At 39.4% G+C, this 14,998-nt stretch overlaps 1 protein-coding gene across 1 annotated transcript in view; it reads left to right on the top strand.

Moving 5' to 3' along the window:
• Positions 1–11,117: 11,117 nt before the first annotated feature.
• Positions 11,118–14,998, top strand: part of HTR1F (5-hydroxytryptamine receptor 1F) — a 63,941-nt gene continuing 60,060 nt past the window's right edge. The window contains exon 1 of the mRNA XM_072851711.1: positions 11,118–11,172. The gene's annotated coding sequence lies outside the window, so the exon portion shown is untranslated. The remainder of the gene's footprint in view (positions 11,173–14,998) is intronic.

Below are 14,998 nucleotides of genomic sequence, written 5' to 3'. Positions count from 1 at the left end.
TATTTCCAATGCAACAGCCAGGGCAGCAAATGTGACTCTCCCCACCCCACCTTCCTCCCTGCCCCACCACTATCCTTCCCTCTGCCTCCCTCTCCCATGTCTCGGCCAGACCTGACCCTCATCCTTGGGATCAAAGGTTTCAGTTTTGTCTCCCCCACTGACAAACCTTGAGCATATTTTGTCTCAGGTGTTACTGTCTCCAGTACTAACCAAGGCATTAGCCACTGCACAGACATTTCCCACAGCATAAACCCTCCCTGGCACTAGCCTTCATCTAGCCATGTGGGTCCTGTGGTATTTAGGAATGAACCTACTTCCTTGGGCTCTTTAGGCACAAATCATAAACCCAATACTAACATTAACCACATCCTCAGCAACACGCGTAGCAGTCCATGGCTAGTTATAAGCCATTTGTCTCATCTTCACTATTCCTCATCCAAACTCTTCTTGTCCTGCAGAATCCTCCATAATCTTAATGTTATGGTTAAGCTGAGCGCTAGCAGGATCCCCCTGCCCAGCACTCTTCCATCGCTGCATCGCTGTGCCCTCTTTGCTGTGCCTCTTGCCTTGGCAAAATACCTCAAGAAGAACAAGCCCAGTAGGGTAGGGGAGGATCTTGGCTCACTTCACTCCTTCCTAGGCAAATAAGGCCTGCCATGGGCACGTTTTGGCTGGTCTGCTTCGTGTTACAGTCCCCACAAGCAGATCTGATGCTGTCGGAGATGGAGATGACAGCACTTGCTAGGACCAGTCCCAGAGCGGTCCCAGTCTTCACAGGAACCACCCTGGGGCCAGTGTCAGACCTCTTTTGCATCGCATGAGGCAAGCTACAGTGACAGCAACTACCAGGTCGCAGATTTCTGAAAACACACAGCCAGGTGTCCAAGCTTTGACAGGTGCCACGTTGGCTAAAAGAGGCTTCAAACAACAGGGACTGTCTTAAAACCCTAGGATCATTCCTATTTAAATTCCCTTGCTTAGGGGATTTGCTGTTGTAAGACTGCTATTTTCCTCCTGACAAGCCAGGCTTGCAGTCCTTCCTTAACTCTCCAGTCAGGATAATGCGACATTTGGTTAGACCTTATCACTTCTGGCTTAAGAAGTACCATGCTCCAACACTGGAAACTATTTTAAGAGGTGGGGGAAAGGTGTTTGAGAAAGGGAAGCATCACTCGTGATTGACAAGTAAGCAGTTGTGTCTTCAGAAGCCAAGGGGGAGGGTATGAGCCTGAGATTTAAGAGAGGAAAATAATGAGATGAAACACTTCTTTGCCTTTTCATTATACATCCAGTTTCCTTAAAGATGTTTTTTCTCTGTGCGAATCTGAATATGAAACTCTGAAATGTTCTGCATATTGCCCTCTTACCTCACAGCTTTATCTGAAATTTTGCAGCATCAAGTCTTGGCTTCAAATTCTTGAACTGTCTATAAACAATAGTGGAAAATTTATGGTGGAGTGAGTGCAATAAAATTCTCATTAAAAATATAAAAGAAAATATTCTCTTACTCCCAAACAAAATGGTCTATGGGCACTTACATATTTTCAATATAAAACTGATTTAGCTAATCTTCTGCATGAACACTGTGTACTTATAATCAATTGCATTTTTTCAATTTTAAAATGTTCAGATTTTGAAGACTGATTTTCCTGCTACCTGTACATTCCTGCCATTTGTAATGTAAAGGGATACTGATGACGATGAAAAATTTGTTTCCCATGTGATGGAAAGGAGCGAATAATCCTGTTTCAATTATGGTTAATTATGGTAGCTTTGCCTACGTCTGTCCCCTCCACTGAAAATGCATGCCTCATTCAAGCCTCTTGTCCTTCTTTGACCTCTCCTTGCTCACCTAATGTTTTATTCATTAGAAAGATATGGCAGGAAATGTCATGTCATTAATGCTGTATTTTTCTACTTTGAAGAACATCTATCACGTTGTGACATATTGTGTGGATTCTTCCATTAACAAATCCACAGATTTACTCACTTCTTTAAAAAAGGACTTTAACCTATTGTTACTACTTATAGTATGTAGCTTCTTCAAGGCAGATATTTAAATATTAATAAGTTTTAGGTCCTAAAAATTTCTGACAAGGTGAAAGCACTTCTCAGGTCTTGTAGTCTGATCAATATCTCCCTCCCTCTCCTCCCTTTTCCTTATTGTTAAATGCTTAGTTTCTCAGATGTGTTATACATGGTAAATTGGTGAGAGATATCTTGAAATTCCCAACTTTTCTGTAATATACATCTGCTCCAGAGAACTGGCAAGCCTAAAAAGTTCAGCTGCAAATGCGTCAGCCTGAACCTAAGAAGTACAGATTGGAGGCAGTGACTCATTAGTTCACGATGGAGTAGCTTTGTGCAGTCAACTTCTTCCTACATTGAACAGTTCTGGGAGAAAAAGTTGGGGGACTGGAGGCTGTTTGGGTTTTTTTTGCTTATGTGTAGACTTCCATTCCATATTAGCCTCTGGTTTTGTATAAAATGAACTAAACATAGCTTTCTTCACAGTGGGGAAAATCTTCAGAAAAGACATTTAATAAACTCCTTGGTCTACCATCCATTTTTTCTGGGAATTTGCCAAGATGATAGGCTCAAGTGTGCACAGATACCCCCACCTACTCTAAGAAGGAAAAAAGAAAATTTCTCTGGAGAGACTGATCTGATGAATGTGTGTGCGTGCGCATTTATTTAAGAAGGGAGAAACTGGATGAGGTGCAAGTAACCATCCTTAACATTAAAAAGTTATCTGGTTTCTGATCCATAGTGAAAGAGAGCATGGGAAAATTTCAAATCTTTCCACAGAAAATGGACAACAGATAGTGCAGGTATCTCAGCTGTCACAGGTGAGGTAGCCCACAGCAACCGGAGCAAATGAGAAATCATGTAGTTTTTACTCATAGCAAAAGGCTAGCCATTAAGAATTTGCAGCCTGTAGTTGGAGGTTGGGGGGATGAATGTTTTTGTGTGAGAATAAATAATAGCAGCAATGGTCTGTGACTTACACTGGAATATAGTAATTACCATGCTGGATCAGATTTGTACCTCATCTTTAATCAAAAACAGGCAGAACGCTAAGCTGGCCACCCTGGGTTGCAAAAGGAGAAGGCACAGGAGGACATTTTATATATTTGGCTCTAGACACTGAACTGCATGTTTTTTGAGTTCTGACACATCATTTTTTAAACTAAAACATACTGTGAAGCATAGGCACTTTTAATGGATAGAAAGATGTGGTTTAGTACACGATTAGGTGAAAGACCTTGGAAAGCTTGTCCTTGAATATACTTTAATTCAGGCAAAATCCACATCTCTGCCTAAATCTGTAGTCTCTCTATTTGATAAATTTTCTATCCTCAATGTAAAAGAAAGCTGGCTGTTTCTCACTTCACTGTCTTTTAGAGAGAAATGCAATTAATTTTGTGCAGCTTTCAGGTACAAAGCAAAAACAACCAATGCACGTTATTTTCAAAATTCCCTGATTTCAATAGCATTAAAAATTAATTTCTTCATAAAAGAAGTCCCACTTTTTCCTTATTTAATTACCAGCCTCTCTACAATGTTCTCAAATACATCAACAAGAAAACGCCCTTTGTGCAGAAAGTTAAAAAGTGATTTATCACTGCGTACAAAAACAATGTGCTAATTTTTCTAAACTGCTGCAGCTTTTGAGTATGGCTTCAGATTGGAGTCCTGAGACAAAATGTAATTTAGCAGAACAGAGAGCAATTCTTTGACTGCACATCACCATTAAATAAATCTGTTTCAAAAGGTATCTCTGAAAGTGGGATCCTTTGGAGCTGTATTCATCAGGGCCCCACAAACACCAGTCAATTTTGAAAATATTGCATAGAAGTTGAGATTCTTAGATTACCCAGATCATATCTTATCTTCCTTTTACAACGGTACTTGCCCTTACAAATATCCATTGTCTGTTAAGTTGTATGAGTTGCGGAGGTGATCCTTTCTGGTACCTTCTTGCAACTTTGAGGTAACTCTGGTGAGAAATTGCTTTGGCTGAGAGGGAGCTTTCACTCCGGTCACACGCTGCTTGCGCAGTCCTCCCTGTGCCTCCCTGGCAGCAGCTCTCGACGTTTGCTCCAACGCCAGCCCAGCATTGCTGAGAAACAGATCAAACAACGATGGAAATATTCCATGCCCAGGCTGGCTGAAGCCATTGGTCTTCAAAAAATACTTACAAAGAAAGCAATCCAAACCAGTGAAAGATAGTAGAAACGCTTCTACCAAGAAGGTTTATGCTAGGTCTACAGGCTGTTTATTTGCCTTCTCTGGAAGAAAAATATAATCAGTACCTTTAATGGGCCCCAGCTATATCCATCACCATTTCTATGCCCCACACAGGAATTGTGCCCCAAAAACTATTTGGACAGCAGCACCTCCACTGGGAAGAAAGGAGTTAAATAATCTGAGCAGGTTGCTGTAAGCTGCTATGGTGTCCAGTACCCCAAACTCTGATAGTAAAGATGAACCAACAGAAAAGTTGCCTGTCTCCCAATCAGTTGCCAAGCCACTGATAAAGTTTACAGCAAGATTTCCTTTCTTTTTCCAAGAACTTTGTCTATATTAAGCCCTGCATCACCAATAGGTATACATTAAAACAGTTTCAGGAAAGTTTGAGCTGTATGATCGCTTTGGTAAAAGAGTATGAAATAGGACTAAAAAGCTGCCTGCTTTAAAAATACGCCATTTTGATATGTAGGACATTGCTCTCTGAGAGATTCAACATACTTAGTCTACCTGTTATACCAGTCAAGAAACAGCATATAAATTTAAAAATCCTAGGCCCTGTCCTCTGTCTATTAATCCCTGCTCTTCCTCACTAGAAGTGCTCTGAGTGATTAAATGACAAAAAACTAAGTCATTTTAGTAACACAGTTTTCACAGAGATACTGGTGTACATCATGAGTTCAGATGACCAAGAACCAGCATGTTACATCAACAAGTCTATTTAACACAACTGAAACTGTTATGTTTCCTTTAATTCTGAGGAGATTGAGGCATTTAATTCTTTCCTTAACTAAATCACAGGTTGTTTTCCAAATCACTCCGAAAAAAATGCTTTCATCCCCCAAAATGAAAGCTCAAAATTTGGCATGGGAGGGACAGAGAGAGATGTGGAACTCTGGTTACAACTTTGTTGATAGGTTAGACAAGGAGGTAGTTTTTACTGCATATTTGCTTATCTTTATTCATTAAAAAACATCCTTTCTCCTTGAAAATGATGTTCAAGCTCTTTTTCAGTCTTAATCAAGAAATTGTCCTTTTCAGTTTCCTGATCTGTTAAGGTTTGACAGATAAGTCCTGAAAATTGTGAGAAAACTGTGTGGTTTTCATTAGATGTCTGAAGATAATTAAATTCCCTCTGGCTCAGTTTTGCCATTTTTTGAAACTGCTGAGCCACTTTTTCATCTTGTTACAAGGCCTGAAGAAAGTATGCTTTGAAAGAAAATAATCTTTTTTTAAAGCAGATGAAGGGGCATTTATGTTAACTTCTTTCCTTTATTTACACAATTTACTGAGGAACGACCCATACAGAGAAGTGCAGAGCAACTCTGACTACTTAGCCTTGCTTATTTTGTCTTATCTCCTTAGATTTCAACCCATCAAAGACTGCTAGGGCTAATATGACGTGTCCTTCCCAGTAGTCCATGGCCTCACGTGGGAGCTTTCAGGTTCTTTATGATATAACATTTATCTTCACGGGACAAAGTTCTCTCAGTCATGGTTAATCAATGCCTGGGACCCTAAATTGTTATAAACGTGTATCCATTACTTTGATTTGTGTTTCATCATTGATTCGTCCTGAAGCAAAAGAGGGGGAAATGCATGCTGACATAATTTTGTTCAATTGCTACTTAAGTTACGTAATTCCTTAAGCTTATTATAGTCAAATTGCTACCCGTTGTTGACATTAAGTAACAGTAATGTTTGCAGATGGTTAGGGCTTGCATACGTTACCATTACAATTTCCACGCTCACAGGAAGCACTTGTATGGTATATGTGAAGATACAACGACAGTACTCAGAAGTTTACAGTCCAACAGAAACAATAAAAAAAATTGTGGAGGAGGAAGATATAATCCCACAATGGAAATCTGGCATTTTTTGGAGTTTAGAAGTGATTTCTGTTTGCAGCTGCTCCTTCTCTTGTGCTTTTATGAACCAACTAATTTTGTGTAGTCCTCATAGTAGCAATGGCTCTTTAGGAACAATGTACAATAGAGAAATCAGTCTTTCAGCAGAAAAGTTAGTCTTCCATCATGTTCCACAAAAACCAATTTTCCCTTGCCATAAAATGAGGACAGATGTGGAAGCCAGGCTAACTTGCCGGAGCAGCAGGGGTAGAAGGAAAGCATCTATGCAGTCTGAATCAAGACAGGTCAGGCAATCTCATCTTTCTGCTTCTCCTGCCCATCCCTGCTTTAAATCCTCATCTGCAATTAGTGATGACATGTTCTAATCCTCTTCATACACGCTATCAGATGATTGCAACTTCATATGGGAAATACCAGGGGAAGAAAAACTCAGAACAAAAATCCTTCTTTCTTACAAAAGCATTCAATAACAAAGAAGGAAGAACTGAAAATAAAAAGCAGACGTACTGCATAGGAAGGTTTGTTTAGGACTAAATAACTTCAGAAAAACAACTGGGCTTTCAATTTATTGTGTTCCTTTGTGGGACTGAGATCTTGTTTGAGGGTGCAATTTATGCCTGCAAAATTAATTTCATACAGAAGTAGTCATACTTGTGAGTAGATATTATCCTCTTTAGGTAATAAAAGAAATAATGATAATCAGATTTGTTTCTAGAATTGAACAGTGGCTTAAAAATTGTCAACAAAAATTACTCACAAAGAAGACCATGCTACATATTTAACCCTTCACTTACTGTTCATTTTCATTTTTGCTGCTACCTTCTTCACCATTAGATGGCAAAGATTTCTTCTAATTTCATGGCAATGAACATTTGAAAGGAATCATTTATTAATACACAGATTATATTATGTAATGCTGCATCCTCAGCTTCAAGCTCAAAAATATTTATTGTGGTCAGATTAATTATCTCTTTATTACTATTTTTATGCCTATACAGAGTAAACCCATTTTGAGCATATTTCTTTTTCTTTCATTTGTGGCAGGGAGTTTTGACATTTGAGCATAGGCTTTTCCTTCCTATTTTATGCATTTGCCCTCTGGTCATTGTCAACCCCTGCAGTCAGAATAACAAATTCCTCTTTATTGCACTGTCAGTGTGCTGTCATTATTGTGGACTTTTTCTTCTCCTGGAAGGCTGTTTTGTAAGTTATTTTAGGAAGGTTTACTACATATGTGTTCGGGATTTATAGGACTGTACTAATCCATCATTTTCTGACACATCCGATGCAGCCACTGTAAATTTAAAGAAAAAGAGAATTGTCATCCAACTATGGACATCAAGCCATTCTGGGGAGTATTATCTTCTTCTAACTCCTTGCCCCTTTTATACAGGAAACACAAACTCGGCTCAAGATCACAGATTGATTTCTGTTTGTCTTTGCAGTAAGGCTGTCATTTTCTTTATGCCACCTCCAGTTCCTGCTTGCTTTTAAGAAGACAAAAATTTGTGTGTGTGATTCTGAACCTAGGTCTTCTGCTTTATAGCAAATGGTGCTGCCAGCTGAGCTTTTAAAACAGCTGTCAGATTCATGTAAAGCTGGTTTTTTCCCATAATTATCTTAGCACAAGATACCATTTAAAAAGTCTTATTTAGCATCTTCCACACAGTAAGAAAGTCACTTTTAGTCTTGTTATGGAATTATTGCAGATGCTATTTTTAACCACAAAAAAAGCTTGCCTACGTATTCCACACATTTCACAAGACATTTTCCATTGTTTTTCGCAACACCAAAGCCCTCATAATATCAATATCTTTGCTAGGAAAGTAGGGCTGGAATTGATAGTTCTGCTTTTTGGTTCCTGGCAGACTTCAACCCGACATAATAAATATTCAGACTTGAAGCAGGAGAACTCTGAGGCTTGAGAAGCAATGGAAGCAATAAATATGCTTCAGAGATGAAGGCAGGTCCAGAATTACTTCTGCTGGACTACCTTCCCAAAGGGAGTTGCTGCCACACATAAACTGAGATTATTGGGATTTTGAGCAGATGTGAAATGATTTTATATTGGGTAAAAATATTAAGTCCTGATATGTACAGGAAAACCCTCTTCATCTGTCAAAAGCTTGGCTTCTGTTTATTAAACAAAACAGTGAGGTCATAGGATTTCGGGCAATTTCCTAATTTTTCCCTTTACCTGGGGATGTTCTGCGATAACAAAAATTACCCTGGTTGTAAATTACTTATCAATGGTTCCAAAAGTCCTTATTTCTGCAGTTCTGCAATGTCTTCCTCTCAGATCTCAGTTTATAGGAATCACTGTTCTAAAAACAGCCTCAGTTACTGATTGAACATTACATATTTTTTTTGATGTTCTTAGAAAGCTAAAAGAAAGCATAATCCTATATGAACTTTACTTGCTGGCTATGTAGGAGTCTCCTTGGAGATGTCCTTTCAGTTCCTGTGCTGAACCTCTAGGTCCAGGGTACTTACATTTTAATTAAGCTGAAAATTATGGGAGGTAAAACAGCTACATCCATATTGCTATATCACCAACAAGGACTCCCACATCCATCCTCCCTTCCCATTCAGACAAGGTCTTCACAAGAGCTTCTAGGCATCTTGCAAATCTGCCTGTGCAGGAATGCCTGGCAGCACCCCAAGCTAGACAACAAGGTGCAAATAGTGATCTAAGCACCCAGGTGGCCTCCCCATCCCCTTCAGAGGACACTCTCCCCATTCAGACAAGAATGAGGTCATTGGATGGCGTGCCAATGGGGAAATTCTTGGCTACATAAGCACACACATTGCAGACATATTCCTTTTTGCATAAGAGGACCAGGAGAGAAAAAGGGAGCGCAATCAGGAAGGGCCTGAGTGCAAAGAGCCAGCTGCTTGCAAACACAGTTGAGATAGGGAGGATTAAAATATGAAGATGCAGAAGCTGGAAGGAAAAGAGGATAGGAAAAGGATAGACTCTAGAGGGAAGGCATGTACAAAAAGGACCTAGAGTTTGACAAGAAATAGAGCCTTCTTATTTTTCTAGAAAAGCCAAACAAAATCTCTGAGATGTGTAGGTGCTACCTAGACATTCTGATACCTGTAATTTCTTACCTTGGAATGAAACATAGCATACAAGATCTCAAACAGGAACTAAAGGCAGCTTCCCCTCCCTCCACCCCTTAAGACAGAAATCCTTTTGAGTATTTTAAGATCACCCTAAAATTATCCCAGCTCTCATGCAATCTTGCACTCTCATGCAGAACAGTTTTGCCCCATCCGATGGAGTGTGTTGAGGAAAGAGGATGCAGACAATGGTTACGCTAACAATTTCCAAGCAAAACCAGGCAAGAGGGTTATTCTGCCTCTGCCTTGATCAGTTGCTGCTGATCATCTGTTGGATGCTTAATGAGATACAGCTAAGTACATCGTTACTCACATCTTGAGTGCTGCACATTCCTGTAGTAGGTCGTGCTGGCCACTCTACCTTCTGTCCTTCCTGGCCTTGCCTAGAGATAAGAGAAATCTGCATTGCAAAGGAGGGGAGGGAAAGAGAGAGAGCATGGGCACTCATTTTACTATTTAAACTCTATTATTGCTGCCAATAAGTTAGATTTTGAAGGTTAATGCTCTGTACTGAGAAGGAGACTAATTTTTGAAAAATGTCTCACATCTACCAGTGGCATGGGTACAAAAGTACTAACAGCTTTTACTTTTCCATGTTTTTTCAATACATGCAGGACTGATGTTATAATTCATGATTTAGCTGAATGCCTCCCTGGCAGGGAGGCCATTGCCCTTCCTCTAGCAATAATGAAACCCAGACTTCCTAAAGTTGCACTGACAACCTCAAGAAACCATGTCACTGACTATCCTAGCCTAGGCCATACGTCATGCAGATGGTACAACAAATAGGTCTGTAACCATGCTCAAAACCTGCCCCAGACAGCTTTGAGCTGTAAGAACTTATCTGGTACCAAGGCACAGTCAAATGTTAGTAGAATTATATTCTGGATAAATTACCATGTTATTCGATAATGTGTGAAAAATGACTAGTGTTTATCCTTTTTTCCAGGAAATCAATTCTCTTTCCTTATTTCTTTTGTCACTTTGTCTCCTTTTTGTTCATTTTTCTTATTGACCACTCTTCTGCTTTAAACTGCCTTTGATATCATATCTGATTTTCTACATTTTAAGCACATTAGCCATTTAAAGAATATATATTTAAAATTAAATCAGCCTGTTCTTGGTAGAATGCTATGTTTCTGCTTTTCAAAGTGCATACTCTTTTGCAGTATATTTCTTTTTTAGGCAGTTGCTTAACTGTGAGACACGGCTAACTGGGGGGAAAAAATCTTTAATATTTTGATAAAGCAAGAAACAATGCCTTGCAGTTCAAAGAGCACATACTCTGGCACATTTATGTCCTTAGCTTAATAACATGAGGCCTAATGCTGCAAAATGCCAAGTGCCCTGAGCTCCCGCTGCAGTCAATAGGAGTTGACTATTAGCACCTCACAGATGCACTCAGGTGCTAATAGCATGGGATACATTAAACCTGCTGGCTTGGCTACACAGCACAGACTTCTTCCTCCTTTTCCTTTTACTGAGCCTTGATCTTCAGAAAAGTCCAGGTCAATTTTTCGATGTCTTGAATTCCTCAAGTGGAGCCAATTTCTGGAGTGTCAAATCCTGCAGGGGTTTTGCTGGTCATTAGCCCCTTATAAAGAATTTCAGATGTTACCAGCTATGCTCTTACATGAACTCTGTGGGGTTTTCCCGACACTGGCCTCTAAGCTTTTAAAGAATCATCCCCGTTTAGCTGAAGAGATCCTGCAAATTACAGTTTAGGCCTTCTGAAAGGTATTTTCCTTCCCCTGACGTAGAGATCTTTCATTGTGACTTACAGAGTCTATATTGATGTTTGCTTTCTCGCAGGTTTTTGGCAATATCCGGTGTTGCTAAGGGTGATTTAATTCCTCCTTCCAGCCCAATCCCCAGGCTTCCTGGCACAGAGGCAGTTTTTCCAAGGCTATCCCAAACACGGGAGATGGTGAGTTGCTTTCTAGCCTCATTCCTAGAGACTCTACACGTGCGTTTGTGAGGGATATACCTAATTTAAAGGTGATCAAATTCATTTATCTGGGTCTTCCATAGGGGTTCTGCAAAGCATGTTGAATAGAGAGTTTTGCTGAGCTCTGTGAGATTGACCTTTCTATAAAGTAGTGCAGGAGGAGAGAAAAGTCTGCACTGTGAAAAGCCTAAATTAATGGAGGAGGCAAATGTAGCCAGGTGAGCGTTGACCTGCAGGGTTATTGCAGGCTTAACCGAGCAATCTGAGTACATGCAGTGCAATGGAAAGCTGCAGACCAGCCAGGGAAAAGATGACAAAAGGGACAATCAGTTTGAGAACAGGAGGGCAGTGGCTGATGGAGGGACAACTGAATAAATGGAGAATGTCCAGCACAGTCTAAGAAGTTCAGGCACTGCAGAAGCTTAGTCTGCAGTCCTAGATCTGACCGACTTTATCCGCAGCCTTGGACATTTAAACACTCAACATCCACTTCAACTGGGGGGAAAAAACAACACTGGCAATATAACGCTTCATTTCACAGATATATTTTAAAGACTTAACCTTTGTAAGACATTTTTAAGATGAAAAGCACAGCAGCACTCATTACTTTGCTTAACCAAATTTCTCTGTGCCTAGCTGAACCTAAAATCTTTTGATGTTAGACTCATCACAAAGATATTTTGTGAGAAGATTTTTTGTGCTTTTCTGTTGGCCTGTGGCCATTTCATGCCACTATATACTTGTTTTTATTTCTGTTTTTGCCACATGCGGTTTTTCAAAGAAGTGACTTTTCCCATAGCACATAAATGTAGGTTTTTAATAACATGAAAGATGAAATCCCCAAATTCTTGTTTCCCATAATGATTCAAATATAGCAGCTTAATGATAACATTTCATAAAGCACTTACAACTGGTTTGAATACAAAAATATTTAAAAACAGAAGAGTAAAACCTCCAGCAACAGTATCAGGAGACAAAATTGTCATTTAATATTGAGACGTCTGGATAATAAAGTAAGAAGAAACAAATTAAAATCTTCAGCAGTCAATTGCCTGTGCAAATGCACATGAAGTATGATTGCTCGTAAGTGGACCTGAAAATTGCACGTGCTGAGAGGGAGTAGAGCAACGTGCCACCATTTGGCATTCGAAGACATTCTTCCTGGGGTATTTAATCTCATTATTTTTTTGCTAGAGGAAGAAACAGACCCTCAAGGCTGATGTTTTCACATGTTCAGCACTCCTTACCCTCGTTTATATCTACACAAGTTCAGAGTCCTAGCATCTCAGGATTGTGTCTGTACTCAGGTCTGAAAGATCTGGCAAGGTGCGCTTTTTTAAAGGGTTCACTGTCTTACTCACAGTGAGAGAGGCAAAGACAAGGTTGCTGTGCTTGTAATAACAGAAGAATTAAAAAGTGTCACTGGGTAACTGCAAAACTGATGAAAATAAAGTCAACTAATTGTTTCATGGTAATCTTAATGAACATACAGATTTTAGTGAAAAATAGGTCAGAATACAGGCCAGTTTCAGCCTTTACAAGCCTTTCCTGCTGCCATGAAGAACACATACAGAAAGACAGACAAAGTTCCCAAACTTGTATGATTTTGTACTTCTGAGTTGGATTTTACCTTGGCCAGGAATTCCTCCAACTGCCAAATTACAGGATTAATGAACCAGGTACTGGAGGTATATGCTGAATAGGAGCTCTTCTGATCTATCACCTCACCCCATTGCTGCCTAACTTAGCTTTTAAAAAGGGGGTTAAAGAATGCATCATAAATCAGGAGAAATTCATTGCATATCTGTAATGAGACTCACGTAGCAAGGTGGAATAACTGTTAAGGCTTCAGGAAAACAGCAAGGTAGATGATGGTCTTTGTTTCTAACAGAGTTTTAGCCTGTGAGTTGTGTGCTAGGCTGCATGAAATGCGTGCTCTGGTCCACACTGGGTTCACCTATGAAAGTCAGCAGCATCTGAACCAACTGCAGGTAGGGGGTTAATGCCTCTCAGCACAGCCCGTAATACAGGAAAGGATGAGTTTTATACTGTATCTGGGAAGTTCAGCAGATTCAGGTGTAGAGAATGCTTGGTTTGAAAGCTTCTCTTTGCTTTTCTCTTACCATTATTAATACCTACTTTCTTTCTTACTATTTATTGTTATGTATCTAGTACAAGAGAGATTTTGGCTATTCATTAATTCTACTATAATACCTGAGGTGACATTATAGAGAGAAATTACCTGGTAGGAGAAAATGGAAGGCAAGTATAAACAGGGCTTTTTTTCTTTTTTTGATGGAAATGGGTTTGCTGGCTGCATGCTAGTTTCCAAAAGACAATGACAGACTGGCAGCTTAAAGAAAACAAGTCTTGACAGCACACTTTAGTGCACCAAACGTTTTGTAACAGTTTGTGTCATATAAAGCACTTTCATACCATCTGTGCTCCAACAGCAAAGGGTTGCTCTGTCCCAGGGAGAACCTTTTGTCTTTGCATAGTCACAGGAGTCAATGGAGTCAGATATCAGAACTATAAAACTTGTCTCTGGCTGGATGTATGCAGAGTGTCAGCTTCTCCCGTAAGCCCTCTCTGTATTCCTGTCAAGAGCAGCAGCACAGCTCAGCAGACAGGCAGGGATGCAGAGAAGTATCAGACATTTACTACTGCTATGTTAGTGCCACTTTTTATTTGATACTGGGCTGACTTGCTGAAGAAAAGAAATAACATAAGCAAAGGAGGAAAAGGGAATGCAATTGAAAGGCAAGCATGTGTCTCATTAGCGCTTGCTATGCCAGTTCCTTATATTCTGGGGAAGGTAAAAATATTTTAATGAGGAAAACAGCACCTTTTCAAATATTTATTTTTAAAAAAGGCTTTATAAGGACAACTGATTTCTAAGATAAATATAGGTAACACATACACTATCTGCAACTTAAATAGAGACCAGGAGGGAAATTAGAAAGCAGAGTATCTTGATTACATTAAATTGCCTTCTTCAAGCAGTGGTGTTTGTCATTATTAAATAATCGTATGTTTCTTTGTATTGGAAGAAGGGAAATCATTAATACTAATACTTACATAAGTAAAATAAAGGATTATTCTTTATACCACTATCAGGCCCACTTTTTGTGCTAGTAAAATCCCATATGCCTATGGCAATGTAAAAGTAACTGAGTTGCCAAAATTTTCTTTGATTTCTCTGAATTTAAAGACAGAGAAAGATCTCTGAAAAGAGAAAACAGCCCCTCCCATGCAGTAAGCCCTACATGCAGTCTCTGCTTTCAGTATTGTCGACTTTGAGGCTCAATACTTTTCTCATTATCATCACTGTTTCATGGATTTTTCTTACTTTAATGAACTTCTGTGCTCAGGCACATAGCTATTTTCTTGGCTATCTTGCTTCATTATTCTGATAGAAGCAGTCTTTTAATTTAAAACATTATTATTAAAAGTAATGCATGAAAGGCTTATCTGAAAGATATATTGTTTTGGCAATACATGCAAATCAAAATGCAACTGTCTAGATACTCAATTACATACTTTAATGGAAGACTTTGAGTAAAGCTTAGGCACAAAGGAGAAAAGTACTTATCAGCATTTATCATTTAAATTACCAGCATATTTGTAGATTATTCATATATTTCTTATACCTCAATAACATTGAGACTGAAGCTAGTTCAATGGACAGCAGTTAGCTTGTGAAGTCTCTGTCCCTGGAATACATTGCCGCAGCAGTATTCCAAAAGGGCAAGCTATTCTTGCGTCTTTTCTCCAATGCATTAAGCACTAGCGTCTTTCAACATCA

Source organism: Ciconia boyciana, chromosome 1 (assembly GCF_034638445.1).
Source record: "Ciconia boyciana chromosome 1, ASM3463844v1, whole genome shotgun sequence".
In the NCBI taxonomy this organism is placed as follows: domain Eukaryota; kingdom Metazoa; phylum Chordata; class Aves; order Ciconiiformes; family Ciconiidae; genus Ciconia; species Ciconia boyciana.
This window is presented reverse-complemented; position numbering and strand designations above follow the sequence as displayed.